The 9,886-nt window shown below is 40.4% G+C and overlaps 1 long non-coding RNA gene across 1 annotated transcript in view; it reads right to left on the bottom strand.

Moving 5' to 3' along the window:
* Nucleotides 1-7,275: 7,275 nt before the first annotated feature.
* The window catches only part of LOC112470121, a 16,249-nt gene continuing 13,638 nt past the window's right edge, over nucleotides 7,276-9,886 (bottom strand). Inside the window, exons 2-3 of the long non-coding RNA XR_003042833.1 lie at nucleotides 8,610-8,770; nucleotides 7,276-7,670 (exon numbers count right to left, since the gene is read on the bottom strand). This is a non-coding gene — a long non-coding RNA (uncharacterized LOC112470121). The remainder of the gene's footprint in view (nucleotides 7,671-8,609; nucleotides 8,771-9,886) is intronic.

Consider the following 9,886-nt stretch of genomic DNA (forward strand, 5'->3'; position numbering starts at 1 on the left):
GAGATTTTGTTTGGGCTGGTGAAAAAGTTCCGAAGATGGATAGTGGTGATGGTTGCATGTCATAAGTACATTTGATGCCACTGAATTGTACACTTAAAAACTGTAAAAATGGTAAATTTTATGTTTGTATATTTCATCATAATAAAAAAATGGAATCAATGTGTGTTATCCGATGAGACCGGATAAAAGCCCTTTTAAGCTTAAAATGATATATACATTTAAAGTGGTAGTAATATTTTTTAACTATTTGTTTAAATCATACTGTACAAGGCTACATAATACAAGGCTACAATATAAATAGCTGAGAAGGTTAATTAATAATGTCAAACCTAAACAAGTATAATTAATGTCACTTAGCAAAAGCCTTCACTAGACTCAAAACATATTTTCTGTGGGGTAATTGTGGCCTGATTTTTCTCAACAGTTTCTCCTTTGGCTCAGAGGCAGGAATTATTAGAGAAGATGGAAAGAAGTGGAAGTCTTGCGCTTTCTTATTTGAGGCTAGAGATTCACAGCATGGTCTCACATGTTGTTGGTGGCATCCAGAGACTAGCCTCTTGGAAGTGAAAGTCTGCAAGCCATAGAACGGCCCGTCGTATGAGTCACCGAAATGGACAAAGTGTACTGAGCAATCATCAAAAGAGCCAACGCTTATTGAATCTTCCTTAAATTCCCAGCTTCTGATGGAAATAATGGTTGGGAGTGTTTGGAAGGATGGATGGGCAGAGAAGAGGTGGAAGACAACCCTTGGCCAGGCAAGAAGTAACTCAGAACCCCGAAGAATTTACTAACAATAAATAAATTCAATCCAGAGAGTCTGTGGGTTGATGGGGATTTGGGCCTGACCCTGAGACTATGAAGAGGTTACTTACCCCTCAGTGAACAGAGAATCCCCTCGTTCCTCTCTCTCATGCCTTCTCTTTCCTTTCTGACCATCTTCTTTGGTTCTTTTAACCTCTTGCCTTCCCACTTCCACCCCTCATGCCTCAAGATCCTGCAAAGGAAGAGGGAAAAGCTGAAGAAGCCCTGGGTTGCTCTGTCTTGGGTTTAATGGAACGTATGACCTAAAAAAAAAAATGAAAATAACAACAACAACAAAAAAAAACAGTTCTTATACCTTCTTTTGCTAGAAGGGCTTATCAGCTCTGATCTATAAGCTATGAAATGTAGCAACCCCTTCCTATCACTAACACTAAAACAGCCAGCCTCTCAGAAGTGTGAGGTTGGTAGGCAGGAGAAAAGGGACCCATCCTGCCATGTTTTATTTATTTTGATTAATTTAAGTGATGCTTTGTTGCCTTGTTTCCTGAAGAGTTTAATGTGCCTGCAAAACTGGATACACTCTAAGATGAAATAATTTGGTTAAGAAAATGAGGTGGGATATGGCGTAGTGATAAAGGCAAAGGCCACAACATCATGCCATATGGGATAAGGACAGGGATTTGGTTGAGGAGGGGGTGGAGGGAGCAGGGGAGGAATTTACAAGCCAAGGATCAACAAGGAAAGGATCAGTCTCGTCTCGTCTCCTCTCCTCTCATCAACACTTCATCTAGAAGAATGCCAGGGCCTGAGCAAAGCTGCTGGGCACACAGTGGGTCCTCATCTCATGGCAGGAGAGATTCTGCTAGTCTGCCTTCTTATCACGGAAGCATGCAGATGCTCCTCTAGAACTTGGGGACAAACAGACGGCTTGGATGACTGCGCTCAGACACCAACTACTTACCGCAGTTGCTGGGAAATGCCCAGCCCTTCACGCCTGGGGCCTGCAGAAAGTGCAGTCTCTTCTGATGGAGGGGCAGCTGGGGCCCGTTAACCTGGTAAAACACCTCCCACCAGAGGCAGGAAGTTTGGGGGTGCCCAGGCTCAGCCAGCTCACTCCAGACAAGCTGAGATGAGCATCGGGAGTGATTTTCAGCCAACCCTGCTTATCCCTCCACTTCAAGAGAAAATAAGGCTGAGCTGAGAAAGAAGCTAAAACCTAAAACGGAAGCTGTGGAGTTGTTCATATTTGTAAAAGGTATTCTTAGATTTGGATCTGAATTTTCCAACAATGAATGCAGAGAACAAAATATCACAAAATGTGAATCACAACATTCATGAAATAAAAAAATAAGCCTAAGTAAAGCTCAGTTATTCCTAATCTTAAAACAAGAAAGAATTCCCCCCATGAATCATCACAGAAAGTTCTAAGTATGATGTAATGAACATCATCCTCAATCACCTCCAGTAATTAATTTTGTATGGTTTTTCTAATGATAAAATTCAAGGGTATGTGTGGCTCTACCTTAATCTAGGAGATCTTAGAGCCGTACTCTCCAAAGAGTTGCCACTATCTATTTAAATTCATTTAAATTAAATCAACAATGCAGTTCTCAGTCATACTAGCCACATTTCAAGTGCTCAATAGCCATATGTGACTGAACAGCAGAGATAGAGAAATCTCTCACCAGAATGTTCCATTTGACGGCATTGTTTGGGGAGTTTTAGGGTCTCAGGGATGAATCGCATACCCATGAGACAGTTTGCTCTAAGTGTTCTGTCCCTTATCATAACTTTTGATGATGAGTGGCAATGAGTTTGAGCTTTTCTTCCCCGTCAGGTACCTGCTGTTTCGGGTTGCCAGTTGAGGTCATAGATATGTTCTTTAACCACCAGATGAGTGGGGAGAAGACCCACTAATGTCCTCCTGTGAAAACTAGCGGGGCTGACTAGAGCACATGCCCGAAAGGAGGGTCATCCCACTTCTGTTTATAGATGAACCATTAGCAGATTGTCCTTCAAACGTGGTTTTGGTTCTGGGCTGACACCCAGACTGATAGGCATGGAGGTTCTAACGAACCTACCATCTGCCATGACTACTCATTTTGACTGAGAAGTCTCCTAAAGCCCATGGAACCGAGTCCCACCTTGTCATAATTATATCTTGGTAATGCCCCTGTCTCTCATCTACGGTTGGGCAATGGAACTTCCCGGAAAGCTCTCCAAGGCAAAGCAGTTGCAAAATGAACCCAATAGGCAGAGTTAGGATTTAAGCAGAGTCCACAGTGGTCCCTTTACTTCACCCCTTCTTTAATGGGCATTCGTTTTTGGATTTCAGCCTAAAACATCGCTTCTTTAGGGGGTCTTTCCAGAGTGCTCCATGTACCACCCACTAAGTCTGGATTGAATTCCTCTCTTGCAGATCCTGCTCTTTATCTGCATGACATTCCTCATACCTGTAATCACTCATTCAAGGTCAGCCTTCCTTGTTAGGGTTTAAGAACCATGGGAAGAGGGATGGTTTCTAGAGAGTTTACCACTCTATCTTTAGGAGCCAAGAAAATGATGGGTAAATAGAGTGTACTCAGTAAAAATGTGTGGAATAACAGAATGCATCTCAGTTCCCACCTCTGAGCATCTCTAGAAGGATGTACAAATGGAGAAAAGGAACTAGAAGAGGAAAGGTCTTGATGTAGAAAAAGAGAGGACCACTCTGTGAAATTGGAAACAATATTTTCCTAAGAAACTGGTACTGCAGGAAGCACAGAAACTTTTAGAAATTTTCTAATTTGTATTCTCACCACCACATCGAGAACAAGTGACAACTTAACAACATCTGGGATCAGGAAATTCTATAAAACGATGAGAAGTACAAATGCTGAATTGAAAGCAACAAATAGAAGCTTGAATATTTTTTAAATTGTAAATCAATGCAGTACAAAATAAGGTCAAGAAATTTTCCCAGGATAAAGAGATGAACATTTTGAAAGGAAATAATGTTGTCGTCTTTTTTTTTAAAAAAAGAATTCAATAGATCCAATTATCGTTTATCAGAAATGTCAATGTAGATAGCAAAAAAGATGAAAGATACACTAATCTAACAAGTAATAGAAGAAAAATTCAGAAAACTAAAAAAAAATTAGAAAGAAAAGAGGTAAGTATTTATATCCAAAGGGTTCCCTGAAGATCAGGCAATATTAATTAAAATAGCTAATATATAAAAATAATTTGGTAATTATGTTTCAGTTTTAGGTAAGGAAAAAATTCTACAATCGTACCCAAGAAAGGAAAACCTATCTGGCCTCAGAATTCTTCTCAGCAATGCAAAGCAAAAAGACTGTAGAGCACCAACTCCCGAGGCTCCCCCTGCCCCCACGGAAAAAAAATGCAAGAAGTAATATATAAAATGTAAAGTATACAAATCATAAGTATACAGCTAAACGGATTTTCAAAAAGAAAACAACCATATAATCAGCTCCTCATTAAGAACCAGGACATGGCCATCAGCCCAGAAACCCCATCATGCCACTCCGTACCCCAAGGGCAGCCGCTACCCTAACTTCCAACATCATCAGTTACTTTAGCTTATTTTAGTACATTGTATATATGGAATCATACAGCGCATCATCTTTTGTGTCTGGCCTCTTTTGCTGGACATTGTGTTTTTGCATGTGGTTGCGGTTTGTTCATTCTCATTCCCATCTAGTATTCCGTTGTCTGAATATACTGCACTTTTCCCATTCTACTGCTGGTAGACATTTCATCCATGAATAAACATATGTATGCACTTCTGCTAGGTGTATACCTACAAGTAGACTTGCTGCATTATAGGTAGACATATGTTTACATGTAATGGACACTGCCAAACCATTTTCTGAAGTAATTGTACCAATTTACCTTCCTATCAGCAGGACACAAGGGCTCCAGTGGCTCCACTTCCTTCCAACACTTGACATGTCTGTCTTTAAGTCATTCTGGCAAGTGTGTATGGTAACACCCTGTATTTCTCTAATGGTAGCGCATTGTATTTCACCTCAAGTGTATAGTGGTAATTTGTATTTCTCTGATGATTAATGAAGTTTAGAACCTTTTTATATGCTTATTAGTCATCCGAATATCCTCTTTTTGAAGTGTCTATTCAAATCTTTTACCCATAATACTCTTTTATCTTTACCATTATTTTATATTATCTTGATATTTGGTTGTATAAGTCCTTCATTTTGTATGTCTTCTTCAAGATTGCCTTAGCTTTTCTTGGCCCTTGAATTTCCATATAAATTTTAGAATCAGTTTGTTGATGACACAGGAATAAATAAAAGCTTGCTAGAATTTGTTTGGGATGGCATCTAATCAATAGATGAATTTGGGGATAACAGACATCTTTATAATATAGAGTCTTCCAATTCATGAACATAGTATATCCTTCCACTTACTTAGATCTCTTTTAATTTTTTTCAATAAAGTGTTGTAGTTTTCAGAGTAGAGGTCTTGTACACCTTCTGTTAGATTCATACCTAAATGTACAATGTTTTTTGAATGCATTATTGCCACATAAAAGACAAATAGATCAATCGAGGTCCTATTCTATTCTGGAGTGTTAGAAATGTTTTATATCTTAACATGGGCGTTTACACAGATGTGTAAAATTGTGAAAACTGATCTAAGTGTACTCTTAATGGACTTTATTCATTTCCCCTGTTTGTTTTACTACAAAAAACAAGTATGAAAAAGAAAAACATGTAAAAGATATGGCAGATAATTCAAAAATAGAAGAAATCTACTACTAATAAAGTGTAAATTATAATAAAGTATAACAATTTTTGTCAAATTAGGAAATTTTTCCTCTTTCGATGGTGTTACTAGTATAATACTCATAAGGGCACAAGGAAGCAGGTACTTTTATGTACTATACTCTTGGAAGTATAAATTGGTATAACTGTACTGGAGGGTAAATTGACAAAAGACATAAGAATGTGCATGCAAGTCACTTCCAGAAACTTATTTTAAAGAATGCTTCAGGAACATAGCATTCATTTAGCTATTAGGATGTTCACTGCAAAATTGTCTATCACAATAAAATACTGAAATCTACCTAGAAATAGGAAATTAATAAAATAAACTATAATATAAAATAATATCAACTACTAAAAATTATGATATAGAAGAAAAGTTAATGACATAGAAAAATATTCTCAATGCAAAATTCAGCAAAAGAAAGTAATCTACAATATAGATCACTCAAGAAGTTCATTATAAATTTATAAATTTAAATATAAATTGAGAAGAAAGACTAAAAGGATGTGCAACTTAATGTCACTGGTGACCACTTCCGTGTATTGAGATCATGGGAGGTATTTTCATTTCTTCTTCTTGTGCCTTCACTTTTTCTAAATGTTTAACAATGCACATGATCAACTCTTCTACTAATTAAAAAAAAAGTATTTTAAAAAATTATGAGAGAAGAATAGTATATACAACCGGATTATGATGAATACAAAATTGAAATTTCATATTTGAAAATCTCAGTGAACAAAAATATTTTCTCAGCAAGAAAGAAACAGACCAGAGAAAAATCATATATTTACATACATTAAAAAGCACGCCAACTGTTTATTGGAATTGTAGGTGATTTCCTTTTGAACATCCATGGTTAGTTTTCACGCTTTCTCCAGTAAATACATATCACTTTTGTAATCAGAAAAAAAAGGCATGAAATCAAAAAAGAAAATGAGGAAATGGCCATAGTTTCCTGTGTTATTGGAATATTGAGCTTTATATAGAACTACTGAGTTTTGGACACAGATACAGAATTACCATCTTTACCCAAAAAAGCTCAGTCCCAATGCCTACACCCCCTACCAGCAGCTCTCATTTTATATTCTGTCACGTAAGCTTCACAGCAGTCCACTGAGGGTGGCATTACTTACGAATTTTTACACGTGAGGACACTCAGCCCAGACAGAACCGTCACTTACTTAAAGAGACCCAGGTCACGTATAGGGGCGGAGGGATTCAAACCCTGGTTGGGCCACTTTTCAAAGCCCATGAGCCTTTACCGCTGCATGAGCCCATTACATTATCATATCACAACCGAGACCCCCCAAAAGTTGTTATAAACTCTTAAAACGCAGTGCAGAAGGGCCTCCTTCGGGATACATACAGTCTCTTCGGAATGAACCAGCTCTAGCGAAAACATTACTGAAATCAAAGCATTTCGCACTACTTTATTCATTATTGTTATGGTGCTCGGGATTTTTGTGGAATTTGTTTTTCATTTCACGTCTGTAAGCCTGCCAATGCTTTAAAGCAATATTTCAATTGAAGGGGGAAAAAAAAACGTTTCCTAGAAAAAAACTCAACAATGTTTTCCATCCTTCTTTCATACATTTGGGGAAACTCTTCCCTCCTGCTCCCCACTCCCCTCTCCCCAACTCCCATAAAGTGCAGATTTAATACTCAAGCTACCGTTTAAACATCCCCAAATGTTCAAAAGAAATTACATTTGCGGTTACAACGTTTTGAAGTCTTGATTATATCACCAGCAGTTCCACCTGAGATGTCACAAATTATTCTGGTACGAAGGCAACCAAAGCACAAGCTCTAGCGTCCCAGAGCAAGTCAGAGACTCTGTCGCCTTAAAAGGTGGTGTTCCGGGACAGAGAGGCCAGGCCCCGGCTCTGAGGTGAAAACGCAGCGCTTAACTCATTCATTCATTCAACAGACACTTGTGGTTTCAGTGGGTGCCATGTCCTGCTGGCCCTCGAGAAGCTTAGGATGGGTCCAGGTTTACTTTAGGACAGGCAGATTTGTTAAAGTGAGTTTCATTCTGCTTTTGCCCAGTAATCCTGAAACACTGTAGTTTCAAACCGTGTTCCCTGGAACCCTAGGGATGCCTCAGAAGTGGCCTGGGGCTGTGAGAAGAAGAAGGAGAAGGAGAGGTGAGAACTCTTCACCCACTCTCCCACCCCCCGCCTTTCAGACAGAGATGAACAACTCTACAGGACAGAAACTACTATACAAAAATAGGGACATACCCACGTCCCGCAGAGCCCCATTTTAGTCAGAGGCCAAGGAGATGGTATGCACCCCAATCCTATTTGTACCCGAATCTGTTCTGTTTACTTGGATTCTCGATCAGTTTTATTGTGGTTGAAAGACCAAGGGACTTTTTTATAAGTTCAGAAAGAATCCCCGTTTTAATGCACTGAGACAGCGGGTGAGGAGAGAGGGCTTCGCGGCTCATCAGACCACTGCGAGAGTGAAGGCGTTTTCGATCCGCATGTGCCCAGAACCACCCTCCTCGGTCTAAACTCCTCTTTCAATAGTTGGGGAAATTGCTGGCCAGAGCGGGAGAAAGCCCAGGGTCACAGTGGTGTCTCAGCAAGTGCCACAGCGAAAAATTAGGAAGTGTGGGTGTAGCTTGTCCATCCCAGGAAACTCAGCCTCAGGATTCTAGTAAGCAAATCACATTTCCAAAATGCATTCAATTATTGGAGTCCTGCTTCTGCTCAAAACACAGACAGATTGACTCATTCGGTCAGTTTACATGTTAATGTGTGAGCTCAACCACTGGCCCCTTCCACTGCCATTATAAATGAAATCACTGGTTTTGTAAATTGAGAAATTGACACTCTTGCGTTTTCTTTCCTCATTATTCAGGGTTACATTCATTATCCCACACTTTGCTTTCTATGTAATTTGTATCTGCAAGGAAGAAGTACAAAACTCCATAGAGAGAAGAAAAGAGGAGAAAGAGAATAAAAATATTTGTGATTTCGGGGTGCTGAATATTCCATATGCCATCTCATGGTGTTATCGAACAGTACCGATTCCTGCTCTGTGTCCCTCACCTCCTGCAGTCGGTGAAATCCACACTATATCCCAGTTCATTCTCGGCGCACCACAACCCTTTAGAGCGGCTGCCAGGATCACACATACGAAAAAGCCGAGAACTGAGGGGGCTCAGAAGCTTGCCCCGGTTACAGGATCTTCAGTCAAATACTTCAGCCACCTGTGATCAAGACACTCCAAGTCCCAAAACAAACCAGATCAAGCCTCTACCTTCAGTGACTTCAGTCCGGTGGACAGAGGAAATTAGAGTTCAACAAACAAACAAAAAACAAACAAAAACAAACAAAAAAAAAACAACACAAACATGCTGGAAAATAAATAAACCAGGAGAAGCAAGGGAAGGCAGTCAGGGGTGTGAGAAGCAGGCATGGTGCTCTCCATGGGTCATATGGAAGGTTTCTCGGAGGAGGTGACAATTAAGCTAAACCTGTAAGATGAGAAGCAGCCAGGGAGCAAAAGGCCAGGTGGAACCGGTGGGTACTGGATTTGCACTAAGCAGTTTAGGAGGCCTTGGGCCACCTCCTGTCTAGCAGCTCCGACGGCCCTACGAGGTTGGCATCTTCTTCCACCGCACAGGCACGCACGCTGGGGCTCAGAGGGGTTAAGTGATTCGATCAAAACCACACAGCCAATAGCAGTGGAATAAAATTTTAACCCAAGAACATCTGGCCCAAACCTCTGCTCTTAGCATCGACCTCATCTGATCTGATGCATTGATTTATCAGCTACCATCACTGGCAACTCGCTTTACACTGGGTTAATTGTCTATTTTTACATTTTTACTCATACTCAGTCTCATTCTAAAGATGGTTTAAAGCCCCAGATTCTCTGTATTTGCTAGAGCCTCCTTCAATAGAGCCTCCACTCCGACAGGACTGGCGATACAGGAATCCCATGAGGATGCCTTCTCAAGTGCAGGTTCAGACTTTTTAAGACATTCTCGCAGACAAGATATCCAATAAGATGCTTGGGAACCTTCTCACCCTCTGCCAAGTCTTCCCCCAGGATGCTTTCCTTCGATCTGCAAAGGTTCTATGTATACTTTGAAACTCAAGCCTCCCCAGACTAGGCCAGACACCAAGCAAACAAACCAAAATCCTCCCACTTCCTTCGGTGAGGCCCCTGGAGAGTCAAACGTGGGATGTGCGCACTGTTCCCCTGCCCATCTCCACTGCCGTCATTCTGAACACGGATGTCATCATGGACATGTCCCTCCACCCCCTCCCAGTCCTGACTTGAGCTGCACGGGGGTGAAAGCAGTCCAGAATGGCAAAAA

The sequence above is a fragment of the Pteropus alecto genome, unplaced genomic scaffold (assembly GCF_000325575.1).
Source record: "Pteropus alecto unplaced genomic scaffold, ASM32557v1 scaffold177, whole genome shotgun sequence".
NCBI lineage: Eukaryota > Metazoa > Chordata > Mammalia > Chiroptera > Pteropodidae > Pteropus > Pteropus alecto.